This window comes from Canis lupus, chromosome 37, assembly GCF_011100685.1.
Source record: "Canis lupus familiaris isolate Mischka breed German Shepherd chromosome 37, alternate assembly UU_Cfam_GSD_1.0, whole genome shotgun sequence".
Lineage (NCBI taxonomy): Eukaryota > Metazoa > Chordata > Mammalia > Carnivora > Canidae > Canis > Canis lupus.
Genome location: NC_049258.1, coordinates 20,179,687 through 20,200,958, shown reverse-complemented (window position 1 = coordinate 20,200,958; position 21,272 = coordinate 20,179,687). Strand labels below are relative to the sequence as shown.

Genomic DNA, 21,272 nt, shown 5'->3' with positions numbered 1-21,272 from the left:
AGTTGATAAGATGAAATGTGAACACTAAAATTGTAGGCTTTGCATAAGTCATCATTTAATAACTACATTATTTACCTAATAACTACCTTATTTACCTAATAGCTGAGAAGTATAAAATAAGAGGAGACAGATGCACTTGCTCACCCACTGTTTAGCTTTGTGCTCATCTCTGGCTGAATGCCATTTCCAGGTGTTTGGTGTTGAGCCAAATACTAAAATTAGGCATTTGGTACAGCCCTGTTGAGACATAGGGGTGATGTAGCAAAGCTTGTTCATTCTTTGGCCCCTGACACTGCTATTAGAGCCTCTCTTTCCAGGCCTGTCAAATTCACCTACTAATTTAAAGGAAAATGAAATAAATAAGATAGAAATGGGACTAGAAAAAAACATGAGACCCCAGATGTTAAAGCAAGGTCTCCCTCAAACTGCACTTATTTACTTAAAATTTTTAATTTATTTTTATTTCTTTGGAAACACGTGGAGTTTGCAAATCTTATGCTAAAAATGTCTATAGATATATGACATTATAAAGATAAAATCTGAACAGGCATACCCAGAATTTCAGACATTAAAAGAAAAAAAAAGGAGTATGCTTTATATGTGAATTCATCAGATTATAGAATCTAATCATCAGTTCTGCAGATCCAGAACCTAGTTTGTTAGTACCGTCAGAGAGTACTGCAGAGTGATGCCGTTAACAAAATCCACAACAGAATGGTGTCTGATATCAGTTACAAATTATAATTTATTGGTCACTTACACTGACAGGTCTACTTGATTTGTTCTCCACATATTATAGGATAAAATGATTTTAGCAAGTGCTTATTATCTGGGTAGGTATATCTTATTGCTTTGAATATTTATGCCATGCGTTGGGGAAAATAAACATCAAGGGATTTGTTGAATAAATGTGAAGAAAATAACAATAGTTCAAAAATAAAGGGTCAGAGGATATCTGATTATGACTGACCAGTCTTTCATTTCTGCTATCAGGAAGTAGAGATTACAGACCCCTGTCAAGCAGGTGACACCTTCCTGGCTGGCATCTCTCTCCATCATTACAGAGACCCCAGAGTCAGACCTCCCTTGGATTTTATATGCTAACTCTCCATCAAAAAGCTATAAGGACTTGAGGCGCCTGGGTGGTTCAGTGGTTGAGCATCTGCTTTTGGCTCAGTTGTGATCCTGGTGTCCTGGGATCGAGTTCTGCGGCAGGCTCCCTGCAGAAATAAGTCCCACATATTTCTCCCTCTGCCCCTGTCTCTGCCTCTCTCTGTGTTTCTCATGAATAAATAAATAAAATCTTTTTTTTTTTTTCTTTTCAAAGTAAGGACTCAGCAACAGCTGTCTGGTGGGTAGGAAGGGTCGGAGAGTCGGTTGGCTTAGTGTGCAGAACTTTCCTTATAGTCAAGACTAAGTGTGGGCGTTACCAGCTCACTTTCTCCTAGTCCCAAAGTTTAAGAAATTCCTAATGTGTATGGCTAAGGGGAAGAAAGGTAGAGGAGGATTTACATGTTTAATATTTTGATCTCTGCACTGCAATTAATGGGGCTCTGTTTTAAAATGCCAAATATCAACTGTGATTACTTTGCTCTCACACATCTTAGGAAGGAAAGTTGAAACCAGAGCAAGGCCTGAGAGACATAATCCTTTTTGTGCCTCAAGCCCAAATTGCAACCAAAGTACTCCCTTTCCCAGGCTTGAGATATCTGGGAAGCAGGAGTTAGCAATCCTGAAGGTTTCCCCAAAACCTGAAGAGCAAGAATTTAAAGCAAAAGGAGGAGATTAGCCTTGAGGGATATTTGTCTCAGACCTGGGGAGGCCTGATAAAATGCCCTAGCCCAGTACACCTATAAAATGAACAGAATCCCTGTCCCTAAATGTATCTCTTGGGTTCCATACAGTAATTTTTTTTTTTTTTTTTTTTTTTTAGGATTTTATTTTTATGTGAACTCCACACCCAGTGTGGGGCTCAAACTCACAACCCTGAGATCAAGAGTCACATGCTCTACCAATTGAGCCAGCCAGGTACCCCTCCATATGGTAACTTTTAACTGTCTTGATTCCTGCTTATTTCTTAAAGTCTTATCTGCTCCTCTCTCCACACACTCAGCTTTCTCCAGTTTTCTTAAAAAAATCAACTGATTCTAGTTAAGCCTTTTCTTTTGTTTTTTTGTTTGTATGTTTGTTTTCTGGCGTGAGCAACATTGGATCTTTAATCATTATACAGGGAATCTGAAAAAGTTCATTATTGCACCGTGTGGTGGACACATTTTCAAATAATAGATTCAATGTGTTTTTCTCCAACCTCCAGAAATTTTGAAATTTAAAGCAGTGAGTTCAAGGATTAATCTAAAAGAAAAACAAGAAGAAAGACACAAACCAGTACATACAGTACTTGCCCTGTATTTACAGACTTTTTGGACATTCAGGTATATATTCATTGTACTTGTCCAGATTAAAAAATTAAACTATTGCTTGAAATTTGGAAGTATTGCACCCCTAAATATTTTGATCAATTTTACAAATGTAACATACAATTTAAAAATTATTTTACCTGTTTTTCAACTTTTCAGATACCTGGTGATTCTTTTAGAGAAACACTCAGGATCATACTGCTCACAGCTTCAAACAGAACAAGTCCTAATGGTATTTACTGTCACTTAATACTGGCTATGGACTGATTTATTGCTAAGGCTATGTCTTTTGTATTTTTTTTTCATGTTAATCTGATTTTTTAGAGGAATTTTGGAGTTCCATTTCCAGCATAAATAACGAATGCTCACAAAGAATCCCAAATGTTTTGCCCTTGACTTTGTAGAGTCTGTGCCAGAACAATTATTGCAACACCTAAAGCAACAGGAACTGTTCAATCGAGGTTTGAACCCTAGAAACAGATCCACTGTGCTCACTTGGCAAAGTTCTTATCAGCCTCTGTGTATAGATCATGTTTACAATTAGTGAAGAATAGTAATACCATAAATTAAGAATTTAAATAAAGTGAGAATTTAGCCAGTGTTACTCAAAATATCTTCTGGGTATGGAGAAAGCCTTATGACAGGAGAAATAAGATGGGAAACAGATTGTGGAGTTGGAAACCTCAGCTGAATTCATGCTTTCAGGTCCTCTCAAGTGTGACATTAACTCTTAGCCAGTGTCTGCAGGCCTCTAGGACAAGCCCTGGAGCTTCGGTGACTTGTACAAGGCCAAGTGTGGTTGAAAGTAATAGCAGTCCCTGTCTGGGAATCATGGTCAGGCAGTCTCCAGAAGTTGGTGAGCTGCTTTTGTATGAAATCTCTTTCTGAATGTTAGACCAGTGATGCTTACCTCCTGAAATCTGAATCCAGGGTCTGACAAGTCCCAACATACTGTAGCTCCTGATACCTACAAAGTCTATACTCTGTCTAACCTATTGATTCCCTGAACTTGTTGCCTGAGGCAGAGAGGGAGCTAATTAGAAGAAAATAGAGCTTTGAAAATCTGAGAATCTCTCTGAGATGTTGCCACTAAAGCTCGGGAATTTGAATCACTGCCCAGCACAGGAGCTAACAACAAATGAAAGATTCCCCAGGCTGCTGAACTAGGAGTGAGGTGCTTTAAAATGGGAAAAGAAAAAAAAAAATCACAAACCTCACTGCCCTCATCTTAATTTTCCTCTAAGATATTTAACAAAATAAGAGAAATTTGAGTGTCAAAAAATGTATGTGAGCATGTCTATGTGTGTATTATGGATAATAACAGTATGTATTTCCAGGGTGTTTATAAATATCAGTTATTTTTTTAAAAATTCTGTGGAATAAGGACAATTTCTTCCATTTTATAGGTAGGAAAAATGATACAGAGAGAAGTTAGGTAATTTTCCTTAAGTAATCAGTCAGCCAGAAAGACAGTTGGATTAGATTACAACTCAGAGTTGCTGACATTCAAATACATGTGGAAACCACTAGGCCACATCGTTATCTTTCTTTGTAGAGTCAACTATAACAAAACAGCACTTAAATGCTTATAGAATCCTTGCCTTTTTTGTTCTGAAGCAGTTTTTAGATGGATAGAATAAACAAATCACCAAATTGTCAGTAAATACCAGTCATGATGGTTCACTGCTTCCTCTTTGAACACACCGCGACCTCTGGAAGGTGGGGAAAGGATGCCTTGGGTCATTCAGGTGGCTGCATTCTGCTAAAGGTTTCTGTTTCTTCAGTAGACAAGTTTGGTTTTCTAACCTGGAAGTTTTAGGGCAATATTCGAAGAGGGCAAAGGCTGAAGCTGCAGGCCTCTTGAGATCTGGACACCTGAATTCATATAATACTTCTGGCATACTCTACGAAAGTCGCAGGCTAGCCCATATTCAAAGGAGTAGAAAATGAAACTCCACCTCTGTGTGGGAGAAACAATAAAGGCATAAAACAAAGAGGTATGCTTATTGGGATAGGAGTAATTTGAGACCACTAAACATCTACCACATAAGACATACAAGGGAAATGAGAAGATAAAGGGTAGAGTTCTTTTCTCTATATGAAGACAGATTGTCTTAAATCACAATTTAACCCAGTATAATAGACACGTCAGATAACTAACTCAAAAATAGGGTGAGTTCTTAATTTTTGAGGTTTTGGGGAGAGATAGAAGTAGTATAAATACTGTCCTTATAGTGTAGATACTGCCCCCAAACTCCTGGGATTCTTTGAAATCTTACTTGATATCAACATTTCTTGTAGAGGCTACATTCTCTGTTTAAACACACACACACGCACGCACGCACGCAACATTGAACTGTGGATTGCCATCTGAGGCAAGCCAATCCTCTCATATTCTCAATGCCTGTTTCTCTGGAATTCCAAAGGTAATGGATAATTAGGACAATGTGCTGGAGAGAAGCTGGCATACATGCCTCAGATGGTGTGGCTCACCAGAACAAATGTTCCTGGTATAAAGACTGAAGTTTGTGAACTTGTCTACTGATGGCCTTATTTGGAATTCTCAAAACAGTTTATAAGCTAAGACTTCCATTGCCCTTTTATTCTTAAGTGCATACGAAGTAAAAGTTTTGAGAACTAGGAAAAAGATACTTGTACACTCATCGAACTAACGTTCATCAAAAGGTTTTTATACAGTATTTAATAACTTAAAGTGAAGGACATTTCTGCCAACCATAATTATTTTATCCTTTGCTTGCTTAGTTACAAAGAGTATCCTTTCCTCCTTCCTTCCTTTCTATCTTCGTCCATTCCTTCCTTCCTTTTTTTCCTTCCTTCCCTCCCTTCTTCCTTTCCTTTTTTTCTACATAGAAAAGAAAGAAAGCAATTGAAAAGTCTACCTGTCAAAGACAGTTTTAGAGTTTTCATGTATAATTGCTCTGAGAAGGTAAACCAGTTGGTTTACCTTTCAGAAGGGCAAGTCCCACATATTCAGCCTTTAATATACATGCAAATGACAAGAATGCTACAATGGACAGACTGTAAGACCAGAAATGGGCTATTATATGGGTTTGATTAACAATAAAGCCACCTTGTAAATAATACCACTTAAGAATTCCAAAAGAAAACTCCAAATAGTTTTCTAGTTTTCTAAGGAGCTAATTTTAATTAGTACACAACAGAAGAGAGAAGAATATGGTGACAATTTTTAAAAATGTACAATTAACTTAATAAGTTGTCATTTTAGAGCTTCAACTTGCCTCCATGCTTTTAGGAGAGAGCAATTCTGTGCTAATTGAGGTTTTAGTTTTCTACATGGTTTGCATTTAAAGAATGGTCAAGAAAAATGCAGTAAGACCTACAATTTTTTTTTTTTTAAGAAATGTCATTGTTGAGTTCCAGTTCTTGCAATAATGTCATTAGAGAACTTTCAATGTGACCCTTCTGCTTGAGTGATTCAATTCAATCTCTGTATCAATTTCTTTTTCTAAATCTTGGATTTATAGAACCCAAAATACTGCTAGAAGGAACAAAAATCAAACAAGGAATACAATCTCATGTAATGGCTTTATCAGGAAAAAAATAGAAGTTTCTGTATAAAGTTCTTGTGCATTTGTGGTTAGATACATATTCTGGGGAGTGGGCCAGGGGGTGCTAGATAATGGAGAATTGGGGAGAAAATAGTGCTTGTTTGCAGACCAACTTCAGAGGCAGGCCTTAGTGAATTGTCATGGAACTTCTCTTTTGGGGGCATGCAGGTTCTTGCAAGGTAAATGAGAATTTAGAACTTTCTTATGCTTTTTCATGTTTTTCAAGCTTCCTTTACTCCAGGATCCCCGTCTATGCATGTGGTAGACTGAGTAGCAATATTATGATCTTCTCATATGTGTTATCTAGACCGTGAAACCCAAGAAGAATCTGAGCTATGGAATACTGTTGGCAGAGAAAAAGTTGGTGCTTATATGTTATTTCTTATGATTTTAGTTAGACATTAGTAGTATCAGTTTCAGCTGATTAGTTATGGCTGTTATCTAGTTGGAAGAGATCCTTAAGAAGAGTTAATGATAATGTACTCTTTTGTCTCCTTAGACTAATATTTAGTTTTCTACTTCTGAAAGGAGGAAGAAAGTTTAAGAATATAAGGAATTTGAGGTTCCTAATAAAGACATTATGTACAAATTGGCATTTGGTATCATAATTTGGTACTGGGGAAGCCATGGAATCAGAGTACCTTAGTAATAAAAAAAAAAAAAAGATCTCTACTGCATTACACAATAGGTAGCTGTAGCCTAGTTAGATGGTTTAATTTCTAGTAGTGTGATGTTTACTATTGCAAGATAGCTAATTCCACCGTTAAGAGACTGAACCCAGGCAGCTAGATTCCAAGCCTTTTGCGATTAACAAATACAGATACACATCAAACCGTTAACAATCATCAAGAGCAGTATTTAGTAATTGATGTAAGGAACTATACACATCAGTAACCAAAAAGCTCTTTTTTTTTTTTTTTCATTCTCAGTAGCTAATTCTTTAACCTCAGAAAGCTATTAGCTATAAAACACTGAGAAAAAGCCCCTCAATTGTGGTACTGACTTCTTTCTTTAGATGGCCCTTATACACTTGAGAACAGATGTCCTGCTTTCCTTAAGACTTCTTTCTGGTCTAAATATCCCTAGTTCTTAATGATATTTCATATTCATCTTCAGTCAGAAAATATTTGTCGAGCACGTTTTTCCTAGATGTTATGTTGGCACTATATAAAAATAAAACACTCAAAGATTAATTTCTTGGGCAATTTATGGGTTTAGGAGGAGGCAGATAAATAAGTTTAAAATGATTACGTTATATTGAAGAATTAGAATTATGCTTAAGTTTATTTAGGAGTAGAGAGAGACCTGTAGATACGGAGTATTAGGGGAAGATTTCCTTAGATGATTATACTTAACCTAAAACTTTCAGGATGAGTAGAAATAAGCTAGGTGGAGATGAAGGGCATCTATAATAGCAGAAGAAACTAATGGGCACAAACTTGGCAGTATGACTAAGTATGTAGGAAACTGCAAGTAATTTGAATCCCTGGAGTGAAGGGTGCATCAAAGGAAATAGCTGGAGATGAGATCAGAGGGGACAAGACTTTCTGTCTTATACTGAGATTGAGGGAAGTAATTATAATAAACTTAGTTTTATAAGTGATTTCATTCAACAGATATTTATTGAGTGCTATATACTAGCATTGTGCTAGATATTTGGGATTTGTTAAGAACAAAGATATCATCCCTGTTGTCTTAACACTTAATTAATTAAGAAACTCAGTACAGAATGCATTTTAATGACCAGGTTACCTCTTTGAACACTGAGGCTTGATCTTACTGTAGAACTCTGGAAGACTGCATAGAACATGCCTCAGAATTATGATATATGAGGGGTGAGAAGGCCAGGGTATTTATTCATCAAATTCTTTTTTTAAAAAAATACTTATTTGAGAGAGAAAGAAAGAAAAAGCAAGGGAGAGCATGAGTGGAGGGGAGCAGAGAGAGAAGAAAAGCAGACTCCCCACTGAGCAGGGAGATCTACTTGATCCCAGGACTCCGAGATGGTAACTTGCACCCAAGGCCAACACTTAACCTGCTGAGCCACCCAGGCAGCCCTGTTCATCAAATTCTATCTGTAACTGATTGAAGGCTGTTTTAGGAATGTTAACTCCCCAGCATTTCTATGTTGGCTAGAATGTAGATTGAACAAGCTCCTATAGCCAGAGAGAGCTCTCATGCAAAGTCATAGGTATTTTAAATAAAATGTGTTCATGTACAGTGTCTCATACAGAGTCCTTTCTATTCTCCCAGTGGACCTTCAAGGTTGTTGGTCACAGTTAAAAAACAAACAAAAATAAACTTATAATAGAAGAGATACTGGGACAACTATAGTCTTTGTTGCTTCAGTTAATCCCTAGGCCAAATGACACAAATATATCATTTGTGTCCTCTACCAGTTATTTTAGATTCCCTTCACCTTGGTCAACACTTGCTGTTCCAAATTGCTTGTCTGGTGTGATTACCCAGAACTTCTTACCTGCATTCCCAAGTAGTCTGAGCATTTTGTGCAGTTGGTTAAGCATCTGACTCTTCGTTTTGGCTCAGATTGTGATCTCAGGGTCATGAGATCATGCCCCACATCAGGCTCTGTGCTCAGCACAAGGTGCTTGAAATTCTCTTTCCCTCTCCCTCTGCCCCCCCGCCCCCGCTTGTGCTCTTTCTCTAAAAAAAAATAAATAAATCTAAAAGAAGAAGAAGAGGAAGAGGAAGGAAGAAGAAGAAGAGGAAGAGGAAGAGGAAGAGGAAGAGGAAGAAGAAGAAGAAAGAAGAAAGAAAGAAGAAGAAATAATAATAGAGATAAACATCCAGATGGAAGAGATGCATAGGACAGAGCATATGGGAAGAAGTAAAGAGCTTCCATGTTCTCTTTGAGTGTACCACTCTCCCAACATCTCCACATGTTTACCAACTTGAAAGCTCTTTGAATCCCATAATTTTAGGATTTTCCATAATGTAGGCATGATGGATTATTAACTTCATTTCTTGCCCCTTTCCTCTCTCTGGAGAATGGAGAGTGAGACTGAAAATTTCAAGCTTTTAATCATGTCTTGGTCTTTTTGGTGACCAGCTCCCATCCAGGAGCCCACCAGACATTGCCTCATAAAAACAAAAGACACTGCTATTATTTGGGAAATTCCAAGGGATTTAGGAGCCCTTTGGCAGGAGCCATGGTCAAATACCAAATTTTAAAACAGAAGATTCTCTAGTGCTCTTATCACTTTGGAAATTACGAGGATTTTAGGAGCTTTAGGCCAGGAATTGGGGGCAGAAACATATATGTATGTGTGTATAATATGATATTCTATGATAGAATATGAATATATTCTATGATTTTATAGTCTTTCACTTTTAGACCTGCCTTGATCCATCTGGTTTTACAGGATCACACCAGGGAGTTAAATGGGAATGAGTGAGAACCCTGAATTATTTAGTCTTTGATGGTTGCACAATTCTTTGCCATTCTACCTAGAATGTAACAATGCTTTTGATTTACTATCTTGGCCAGTAGATAGTTTCAAGGGTTTCCACTCTACCTTTATCATAATAATGGCTGTAATTCCATGAACTGTTGTTCATTCAGCAATGAAATATATCCAACAAATTTATACACATAAGATTTAAATAAATGACCAAATGATCAATGTACTCACAGGGAGATAGACTTTGATTAGGACTCCATTTATCACTGACCTCTGTCTGCTTCTACTTTAATAGGGAGCCATGATGGCATGTTGGGTCCCCTCACGTTAGTGTCATCTCAAATTTCATATTCAGTTGCCCTCAGGATATTTGACTATTCTCTCTTTCCCAGCATGTAGTGACTTTGGTAAATGGCCTTACATGGCTATGAGAAAGTATTTGGGGAAAAGCTATATATATATGACATTCTAGGGACTTTCCTCAAGGCAACCATCCTGTGTTTTACTTAAGGGGCTCTGAATTTAAAAACTGACTCAAGTATGGAAATGTGGTGTGGATTATGGCTTTCTGTTGCAGTCATTGATATTAGCCTTTTTGTCACCTGTTCTTGATCTTTTTGTTGTGGTGGTGGTCAAATTATATAACCATAGGCTGATCATCTTTATCTTCACTAGGAGCACTAGTAATATATCAGACATTACTTCAAATATCTATAGGTCAAGCCCCATAGTTACGATTTTGGTCTTGTTGCTATTTGCTCTAACTGTAACCATCTGGCCTCTGCTATTACAGAATCCTTACATCCCCACTGACACTCAGTAGCCCAGTTCCATTACAGCATCTCCTTCCATCAGCCCTGGACCGTAGAGAAAGCCACCACTGTGCTTTCCAATGATGCTGGTAGCCTGCCCACTAGCACATTTATTATTCACTATTGTTTTAATCAAGAGTGTTTCTTCTGCCCTATCCTACTATCAAAGAGGAACATAGATAACTACTGGATTTTCTTTTTTTTTAAGTAATCTCTACCCTTAAAGTAGGGCTTTTTCTCATCTTGTATAGTTAATTCATTTTAGCATTTGAACATCTCTGTGACCTTCGATGCCTTCTTAGTACTTTATCAAGGCTGTTTTGGCATCTCTACTTCATGTACTGTATATAAGCCATTGTTTCTAAGCTACAAATCCAACACTTCAGTATAATATTAATACCATCTCTGGGCATCCTTGTCAGGATATTAAACTAGAGACACAAAAGAGGTCTCATATCAGTAAACTCTCTACTATATTCCTGTGGCTTGTGTTCCTGCCCTTAATTTACATATATCACTCCTATCTATCTATCTGTCTATCTATCTAATTCACATCTATCACCCCCAAGCCATCTTCTCCTAGAAAGAACATTAGTTAGGTTCTCCCTAACTAATGAGTGAATGCTTGCTTTTGGTGAATACTTGCTTTCCTCCCATGGTGGGGGCAGTACTTTCCTATTCAGATGGTGCTAAGGTATGATTCTAATTGGTGGTCCAGAGCAATGAGGCATGGATAGATTTGTAAGAAGGTCAAGCCTTCTTGTGCAAATCATTCGCCTTAGGGCAGAGGAGGGTTTTTCTTGGACTTCAGGCAGTAGGAACCTGCCCTCCTATAGCAAGTAGAGGGAGCTACTCTTGCCTGCCCAGAGAAATCCAGAAGTTAAAAATTCTTAAGCATATTGACTCAGATGTCTGCATTTTACATCTTAGGCTCTTATTCCTTCCCTGACATCAGCATAGGCAACTTTTGGGGGCTTTGAATTCAGCCACTTTTGTAATTCTTTCTTTCACCATCCCATTCCAAGCTTGGGCCTGATTTGAAGCAGTATCTGGGAAAATGGAGATGAAGTATTTTAAAATGTTGCCATGAAGGCATTCTGGCTTTTGCCCTGAGCCCTGTTGATAGTTGATTGACCTCAGAGTGTCATTTTCCTCCTTTAGAACTTCTGTGGCTATTAACACTAGCCAACCTATTTCACAGTCTTTAAGAACAGCATTTTTTCTTCCTATCTTGACCTGATCCTAGTTCACCAATGATGAGATCTAACAATTACTTGCGGTAGTGATGTCTCAGCATATTAGGGGTTACCACCAGCTCACTTGTACTAGCAACGGGGTCCTTGTTGCCATCTCACTGGTGAATAATCCAAAAGTAAAATCCAGTTCCCCAAACTTGCTTTTTAGGCCTCTTTTGGGTACTAATTGTCTGAGGTTGGGTTCTCTCAAAACAGACCCTGAGATGAAGGATTTGAGTACAACTAATTTATGTAAGAGGTTTTTTGAAAAAGCTTCTGTAGATAAGGGAGGAGGAGAGTCTAAGAAGGTAGCAAAGGAATACAGGGTATTTTAATGACCAGATTACCTCTGAGGATCACTAAGGCCTATTCCCACTGGGGACCTCTGAAAGACTACATACAACATTCTTCAAAATTGTTCTACTCAAGGAATAAGGAAGCTGGGGCATTTACCTACCAATTTCCATTCATAGTTGGTTGAGGGCTGCTCCTGAGTATACTAATGCCCCAGCACTTCTGGCCTGCCCTGAACACTAGCCAAGCATGCTCTTGTGACTGGAGAAACTAATCAGGTAATCACAGGTACCTTATGGTATGATGTTAGTACATACAGAAATAGTGAGTGCCGACTAGATGTGGAAGGCAAACCAGATGTGATAGAATAAGTAAACATTAATAATTATATTAAATGAAATAATTAAATATAAAAATATGGGTGTATTTTAAGAGATATTTCTTTTATCTTCCTCTCTCAGGAGTCAGGCATATTCTAAGACAATAGAAAGAGACAAACCCATGTTAATTGTTTTAATAAAGTGAAAGATGATAAAACGCTACCACAATATGAAAATACTGATTATCTTGCAGATACCACTCAAGGAGACTTACTACTGAGGAGAGCTGACCACTGTTAGGTTTTGCTTCCTTGAATCTCCTCTCCATCCCCATCTAGCAGGAAAGTCAACAGAAGTAACTGACAACTCACACAAAAAGAGGTATGACTCTGAGAAGGAGGAGAAAATAGCATAAAAAATACTTGTTAAGGATAAGGAGGACATAAAGTTCAAGAAGGCTAAAATCTTTGAGGCTGGCCAGGAGGATGCTGGGGAGGGTGGTAGAATAGGGTGGAAAAGCTGCTCCTGGATTCCTACACCTCCCTTAGAGACCCTGTAATTCTTTAGAGTAACTACAACTTTAGCCTAAAGTAAAGGATAGTTTTATACAGGTATCCAGATCCCTTTGTGTGTTTGATACAGAAAAATAAAAGCATTTGGGGACATATATTCCCCTCACTCCTACTTTATTTGACACGAGGGAAGAAGTGCTAAGGTTAACCAAGGGATTTTAATAGTAGCCATAAACAGATTTACATTTTTGGAAAATGACTCTTGCTGTCACATCATGTGAAACTATGTTAAAGACAGGATGAAGAAAGGGAAACCCATCAGAAGGCTGTTGTTGTATCAGGAAAAGATGTACAATGGTTTGATTTAGGATGGTGGCATGAGGATGAAAGGAAGGGAATAGATTTGAGGTATACTTAGGAGGTGGTAACTCGATTGATTTAATTTGGAGAATGAACAAATAGAGGAGGAAATAATAACTTCTGTGGTAATTGGGTAGGTAGTTGTACCTTTTTCTGAGATATGGTATAATGGAAGAAAAGAAGGAGGTTTCAAAATAGATGCATATGGTGAATTCAGTTTTGAATTCAGGGTGTCTGGAAGACATTCAGATACGGGCTCCTGGGTGGCTCAGTTGGTTACATGGCTGCCTTTGGCTCAGGTCATGGCATTAGGGTCCTGGGATCAAGCCCTGAGCTGTGCATTGGGCTCCCTGCTCAGAAGACATTAAAATGGAGACTTCCAGAAGGAGTTACTTATACAAATGGAGATGTCCATTAGGAGCTCAAAGCATGAATCTGGCTGAAGATAGAGTTTTGGCAGGAATTGTAAAGTACAAAGAACTTAGAGCTGTGTGAGAGGAAAGGCTGGCTTACAGGGAGGATATATATGGTGAGAAATGTAGTAGAGTTGAGTAGAAGGTTACTAAGGATTATGTCAAGAAATGAGCCAAGATTTGGTTGTATCGTCTGTGTAAATGTTGATGATACCCATCAATGATGAAGGGGCTTGTCAGAGTTAAAGGGGTAATAAAGTGGTAATTTGGACAAAGGGGATAGAGGCTGAGAGGAAAATGCATACTGTGGTGGCAGCTGAGTGGACCAGGAACTGGCAAAAGTAAGGACTGGTAGGCAGAACATCCCCTTTAATCCAAGAGTGACTGCTCAGCAGAAGTTTCTATGATGTTAACTGCAGAAGGATTGATGGTCATCTCTGTGTGGAGTGACGTGCTTGGAAGTGTGGGCTGAAACTGTGAGGATTGAAGAATGTAGGAAAATTATGTATATGGGGATAAGGCTTTTTCCTTTCTGCATCATGAGCAGATTTTCATTTTATAAAGATCACTCTGACAAGTGCAGATCAAGGATTCTGGAGGTCCAGGCTGCCTCCTGAAAGAATATTTGAAAGACTACTATAAAAATCCAAGTGAAAAAGGATGGGTCCCTGAACAAAGGCAGAAACAGAGGGATCTGCACCCATGAAAGATATGTAGGTGAAAGAATCCTTAGGTCTAGGTGATTAGATGCAAAGGATGAAGGAGAGTGATGGCCAGGCAAGAGTGTAGAATGGCTTTCTATTCTAGCTTTGTTTAGCAGGTGGAGGATGCCATCAATTTCTAAGTTAGAGAATGAAGCAAGAGCAACAGATTTTGTAAGGTAAAGGGATGGGAGAAAAGTTTTCTTTAAAAAGTGATTGAGATACCTTTGGGATATCCCCAACTATGTTCAAAAGGTAATTGAGTCAGGAGACCCAACAAATATGGTGTCTTCCAGACACCCTGGATTTAATGGATGTGCAAGTGATTAGAATATATATGTCAAATTAAACAAAAGTTTAATTAGACAATTAAATTCCCAGAATACTGGGAATGACTAAATGGATGTGAAGAGTGATTGAAGATTGAGCCCTGAGTCATACCACCTTTTCGGATGCAAATGGAGAAAGCTATGAAGGCCAAAAAAGGTAAAAGAAAAGTTGGAGAAGATTAACATTATGAAGTGAAAGATAAGGTGAAAGAGATTGAAGAGGAAAGGGTTCTGGAGTTTCTTAAATGCTGCAAAAAAAGAAAAAAAAAAAGGCAGAAAGCAGAGGAAATTACCCACTGGATTTGATAATATGAAGGCCAGTTGTGACCTGAACCAGAGCAATTTGGTTTGGGGAGGACTACAACACAATTAAAAATGCATGGATTGGAAAGTTACTGGGAGAACATATACTCAGAAATCAATTATGGATAGAAAAAGGGTTTAAATGTGAAATATTTAAAACTTAGAAAATATATTTAGGAGACTATCTTCTACATTCTGAGTAAGGGCAGACTTCTAAAGCAATAAAAAGTGCTAAGGGGAGAAAAGACTGATTAGTGTAACTACATTGGACTTAAGAGTTGCTCTTCATCAAAAGGTACACAAATAAAAAGACAAGCAGTAAACTGGAGACAAAATTTGCAACACAATTAGCTAACAAAGGATTAGTTTCTGAAATATATATAAATTTTTTTCTTTAAAAATCCTTATAAGTCAATAAGTAAAGCAAGCAACCTAATTGAAAAATAGACAACATGAACAGACTTGAAAGAAAATGAGGAATAAATGAAAAAAAAAAGGTGCTTAATCTCAGTAATAGCCAGGAAAATGCCAGTTAAGTGCACAATCAGATAAAATTTTATACCCATTAGACTGACAAAAATCAAGAAATCTGACTATATCAAGTATTGGAAAGGATAGAAAACAGTGTGAAAATTTACATACTGCCAGTGGGATAATAAGTTGGTTAAATAACTTCAGAAACCAGTTTGATATTTCCTTGGAATACTGGGCATTTGCATTCCCTAAAATTGAATGGTTGTGGCCCTAGATGTATACTCTAGTGTATAATACCTCCAAACTAGTTAGCTCCTTTTGTATTATCAAACAGCATGTAATAAATTTTCAATGAATAGCTGTGCAGTCAGTGAATGTAGAATATTCCTTTTGGATGCTTGGCTATAAAAGGAAAGAGAGAGGTAAGTTGTGGTTTCTATGATTCACTGGTCTTTTCTGGACATATCCCTCTTCAAACATGGCCCCCAGAAGTGGTATATGACATTCTTTCTCCTGGTTTGTTCTGTCTCTTGTATGTCCACTGTCAATGCTGTCAGGGATTACCTTAGCTTTCTGAGCAGCCTCATCCCATTTTGTGTCACATTGAGTTTGCTGTCAAGTTTTGGGCCAGTCTGAGAGTCTAACCAGCACATAAAGCATAATTTCTGTGAGGAAAAAGGATTCTGAACTTTCATACTAACTGAACATTGCAATAATGGATTAATGAGTAGTGGTGCCCAATTTATTAATTTCTAGGGCTTTCTGACATTTCTGAAAAATAGCTCACTTTATGCAAGGCCTTTCAGAATGAGAAAAATAATCATACACAAGAATGATGATGCTATTATTTATAGAATTTTTATATGCAGTGTTCCTTAGATGTCACAGCTGTCTGGAAGAGACTCCACAAAGAGTGTTGCTAATATTTTTTATTTTTAGTAAATATTCAGTAGAGGCTGAATCAATGCCCCATTAAAAACACTTTCAGAATTGGGTCTGAGTCATCTTGGTTTTTCTTCTCTAATCCATTTGTTTTCTAGACAGAGTGACTGAGTGGTTTCTTGATTGAGTGATTTCCAACTTTGACTCAAATCAACTATCACATGCTCAGCCTGTAGCTTGATTCTATCAACTATAGTGAGCAAAGTAAGAGTACCTGTATACACAGGAAACCTTCAAAGATCATCATCATCAAAAGGCTCTGGTTCAATGTACAGCCATCCGTGGCACTGTGCTGTGTTAGTACTGTGAGGTTTCAGAAGGGCTGCTGACGGTTCAGAATAAGTAATAAGTAAATATTCCAAGGGGGAAAAAAACCAAACAAACCCTTGAAGAATGTGTTACAGAAGGCAGAGTCTGAAGTTTCCACCATTTATGTTCACTGAAATTTTTATTTTTCTTACATTTATACTGCACATTCCAACGTACACATGTCTTCTACATATACTTTGATTTTGAGAATCATATTGTGAGATCAGCAAAGGGCTGAATCATCATCCCTGTTTTAGAGATAAAGAAGGTGGAATTTAGAGATGGCAAGTTACAGAGCTAATAATAGAGAAGGGGCTTGCTCCTAGCTACATCTTTTGATTCCATGTTCAGTGTTCTTTGAACTGTACAACACTACAAAGTTGTCAGCCAGGTATGGTAGTGGAGATGATCATGTTCTTAAATTTTAACTAGATGTACTCTTATTCCTTCCTCCAAGTAGCTGTACTTCAATGTTTAGTTAACTGGCCATTGATTCCAAATGATGGTTTCATAATGGTGATTAAATGAATTCTATTTAGCTCTAAAAAAATTTATAAACAGGTCACTTACATATTTTGAATTAGGTTAAGTTTGCCTCTGGATGACAGAGATTCCACAAAATTTCATCTCTGCAGTCTCTTACTGTCCTAAAATTCTATGATGCAATTTTTTAAAATTGACTCTGCATTTTGCAGTAGTAGTATCAATGTGAATAAAGACATAATCATTATATGACCAAATGGGTATTGGCATTAGCTCAGTTATATAGGCCTTCTCTAATTTAATACTTATCAAAACTTTTAGGGGGTGAGTAGTATTACTGTCTTTTCCAAATAATAACATGGAATCTAGAGCCTGAGTAGTGTGTCTTAATTTGCATAGCTAATAACCGTGCTAAGGTTTGAACAACTCTGTTTTATTCCTCAAACTACACTCATAGCCCTTGCTATACTGCAGAACTTTGATATTCATAAGAGAAAAGTTTGAAGTCTATCAGACTGGTAGCAGGGAAGTTGAGAAGCAACACTAAAAGATACATACTAGAATTTTGTGTCAGGGTTTCTGACTTCATGGGGAAATGTAGGCTTTTGAGTCAGATCCACCTTTAAATGGAGATCCAATATGGACCCCACAGGGTTGTTGTAAAAATTAAATAGTGCATATAAAATAACTGATATATAGTATGACCTCAGTAAAATCACTTTGATAGCCTTTACTTATTCAATATGTCACTTATACACAGATAATCTCATGCAACAAGACTGAAAGTAGGCAATTCTGGGACAAATTCAGAGGCTCAGTGATATACCCAAGTTATCTCTCTCTTCTTGCTGAGCAATCCTGTGTTATTTTATGGTCACTGGATGAGTCCACATACCAGGTATTCTTTGTAGATTCAGTCATATCAAGTTAAAAAAATAGAAATCTTTTCTTTCAGGGCTTTTCCTTTCCTAGACCATTAGCAGATGAGAATATTGACATATGCTTTTTGAAAACAAAACACTGTCTAGGGGAATAAAATTTACATAGCTAATTTTGACTAAGTAAAGTTATCCTTTCTGGGATAGGAAGGGGCTTGCCTAACACATATGATCACTTGAGACTTGAGCAAAATTGGGATTATGTTAACCAGAGAGAAGGAGGTGGGGCGTGGCTGTGAGATAAACAGTTCACGATATATATACTATACCTGAGAAGAAAATGGAGCATGAGACAAAAATCTCAATTCTAGAGAGAGGAACAAGAAGTTTTGGAAATTAATTTGTGGAAACTTGTAATAGATGAATTTGTGTGAATTATGGCCCAAGTTGAGGACTTGATCACAAGGGATAAAGACTGAGCCTAGGAACGAGGACCTGTAACAAAGTCATAAAGTAGCAGAAATCGGCAAGAGTGACTTGAGACTCAAATGCTAGCCTAAAGCTTCTGACATTTCTCTCTGGATAAAGAATTAGTCCCAGAATCTAGGGATAGCTAAACATGTAAGTAGAATTGAAAATGGACCTAGCACTCCAGTCTCTCAACTAGTCTTCCATCTGTTTTCTTCTAGTGGCTCTTTCCATTTAGGCAATGACTATACTCCTTTCTCTAAGGCTTAAAAAATGCCTTTCTTGACTCTACTAGAATCTTCTCTTTCGCTCCCCCTGTCATTTTCTTGTGTTCACTCCCATTTCCATCTTGAGTCCATACTCTATTCATACATTCATGCAAAGTACTCCATCTGCCTTTACGACTCTGTGAAAGCTACTTTATGATGAAATTAACATTAACCTGATTGTTAATACCAGTGGTCACTTTCAGGCTTTTTCATATTCAGTTTCTTTGTTGAGCTTGTTCTCTCTACCATACTCAATAGACTTTTCTAGTGAAATATCTATAATCCTTTGGCTTCCATAGCAAAACTCTCTGTGGCTATCTCTGAGATTCTCTGACCATTCTTTCTCTGTGTCTTTGTAGGGCTTTCTTCCTCAGCTCACCCCATACATTTTAGTGTTTAAGGCTTGTAATCCTAAAATCCTAAATCCACTCTTTAGAAACATTTGTTACTTAATATTGATAAAGACCTATTAATATGCATTTGAAATTGTTTACGGTGCACAATGGCACAATGTAATGATTTAATATATATATGTTGTGAAATGATTACCATAATCAAGTTAATTAACACATCCATCACCTCACATAGTTACCTTTCTCTGTGGGCGTGTGTGCGTGTGTGTATGTTTGTGTGTGGTAAGAACATTTGTGATCTACTCTCTTAGCAAATTTCAAGTATAACATACAGTATTATTAACTCTACTCTACATCAGATTACCAGATTTTATTCATTTTATAATTGAAAGTTTGTACTCTTTGACCAACATCTCCCCATTTCCCACTTTCTCCAATCCATGGCAACCACCCTTCTACTCTTTGCTTCTATGAGGTGGAATTTTTAAGATTCTACATATCCATGGAATCATACAGAAATTTGTCTTTCTATGTCTGACTTATTTCATATAGCATAATGTACCCAGGCTCATTCATGTTATCACAAATGGCAGGATTTCCTGGCAGGATTTTTATCACTGAATAATATTCCATTGTATATATATATACCACATTTTTCTTTATCTATTAATCCATTAACAGACTTAGATTGTTTCCATATTTTGGCTATTGTAAATAATGCTGCAGTGAATATAAGAGTGGAAGATATCTTTTTGAGTTACTGATTCCATTTCTTTTGGATAGATACCTAGAAGTGGTATCTCTCTGGTATCTGGATCATATGATAGTTCTATTCTTAATATTTTGAAGAGTGTCCATACTATTTTCCATAATGGCTATATTCCTGTCAACAGTGTACAAGGGTTCTCTTTTCTCCACATACTCATCAACCCTTGTTATCTTCTATCTTCTTTCTGATAGTAGCCATCTTAACATGTACAGTGATATTTCACTGTGACTATGATTCACATTTCCCTGATTACTAGTGATATTGAACACCTTTCCATACAACTGTCCATGCCATTTGTATGTCTTCTTTGGATATATTTATAATCTATAATATTTATAATTTATAATATTTATAATTTCAGGTCTTAATGATATTCTTTACTTGTTTTTAAATATTGTTTTGTGGAAAAAAAGTTAATGGGAAAAAATAAGGAGGTAGCACTAGAAGGAGGAGAAGCTAAACTTGACCCTTTAATTTTTCCAAGGTAAAAATGACTGTCCTGTGTTCATGTGTCAGTTCAGCATCTATTGTTTTATATTGAGTGCTGGCTCAAATCAATGGAAACTCATCAAACTCCTGTGGTAATGTTAACATGCAGGACTGAGTGTGCCAGAAGGTTTCTGTTTATTTAAAAAAGAAAAAAAAAGGAGGGAGGGAGAGAGGAAGGAAGGCAAGAAGAAAGGAAGGAAGAAAAGGGAAGGAAGGAAGGAAGGAAGGAAGGAAGGAAGGAAGGAAGGAAGGAAGGAAGGAAGGAAGGAAGGAAGGGAGGGAGGGAGGGAGGGAGGGAGGGAGAGAGGGAGGGAGGGAGGGAGGGAGGGAGGGGTGATTGTTGGCTGTCAACCTGATATATTCTGGCACCAAACCAAATGAAGCCTGCCTTTTAAGGATTTCAAGGCTGTGAGGATTGTCTTAGTTCTAATATACTGTGCTTCCCTAGATACATTTTTCAGAGGATCTCATGTGACCTTACCTACAACCTCACAATTAGCCTTCAAATATTTAGGTGGTACACAAAAAGTCAATATTGGGTAGGATGAGGAAGTAAGGTAGCACACTTAGCAACAGCAATGCTGGGAAAGATGACAAAATCTGCATTCTTCACTGTAAGTGTGATGTAGAACTGGAGTCAATGATTAATTTTAACAACCTTGCCTACCCTTTCTGGACCCCATTATAAAATATACATACCATTTGTGAGATGATAACATTAAACATTTTGTTTTGTGAGAAAGATTAGTTAGACAAACTTCTTCAATATAGAGTAAATAATTACTATTCAGTTTACATTCAATTATGGATCATTTCTGAATGAACAGACATATACAAAAAGTGCTTACATGCTTTGGGCAAATAAACTATCAATAGGGAAATAAGGCAAGTAGATAATGTGTTTCGATATATAATGATTATAAAAGTTAATGATGAATGTTAAATAAAAATCTTTAACTCTCTTCCTGTTAAAATTATCAACAAAAGGTACCATTACGATGTCAGCTCCCTCTGCAAGGCAGTCAAGATTACGTATACCAAAATAGACATTTATAACTAGAGTCGGAGGCACCCCTATGCTTGTCCTAGGATCATTTACATCTCCTGTTTATTCCTATTTGGGCTGCTTG

The 21,272-nt window shown here is 37.3% G+C and overlaps 1 long non-coding RNA gene across 8 annotated transcripts in view; it reads left to right on the top strand.

Annotated features, from left to right (window-relative positions):
• LOC102154178 overlaps positions 1 to 21,272 on the top strand; it is a 199,163-nt gene that overhangs the window by 13,687 nt on the left and 164,204 nt on the right. For 3 of the 8 annotated variants that reach the window (XR_005385345.1, XR_005385348.1, XR_005385344.1), the window contains exons 2-3: positions 11,950 to 12,048; positions 12,344 to 12,471. The exons of 3 other annotated variants lie outside the window; for them this stretch is intronic. This is a non-coding gene — a long non-coding RNA (uncharacterized LOC102154178). The remainder of the gene's footprint in view (positions 1 to 11,949; positions 12,049 to 12,343; positions 12,472 to 21,272) is intronic. 2 more of the 8 variants (XR_005385350.1, XR_005385346.1) reach the window with 1 other exon arrangement.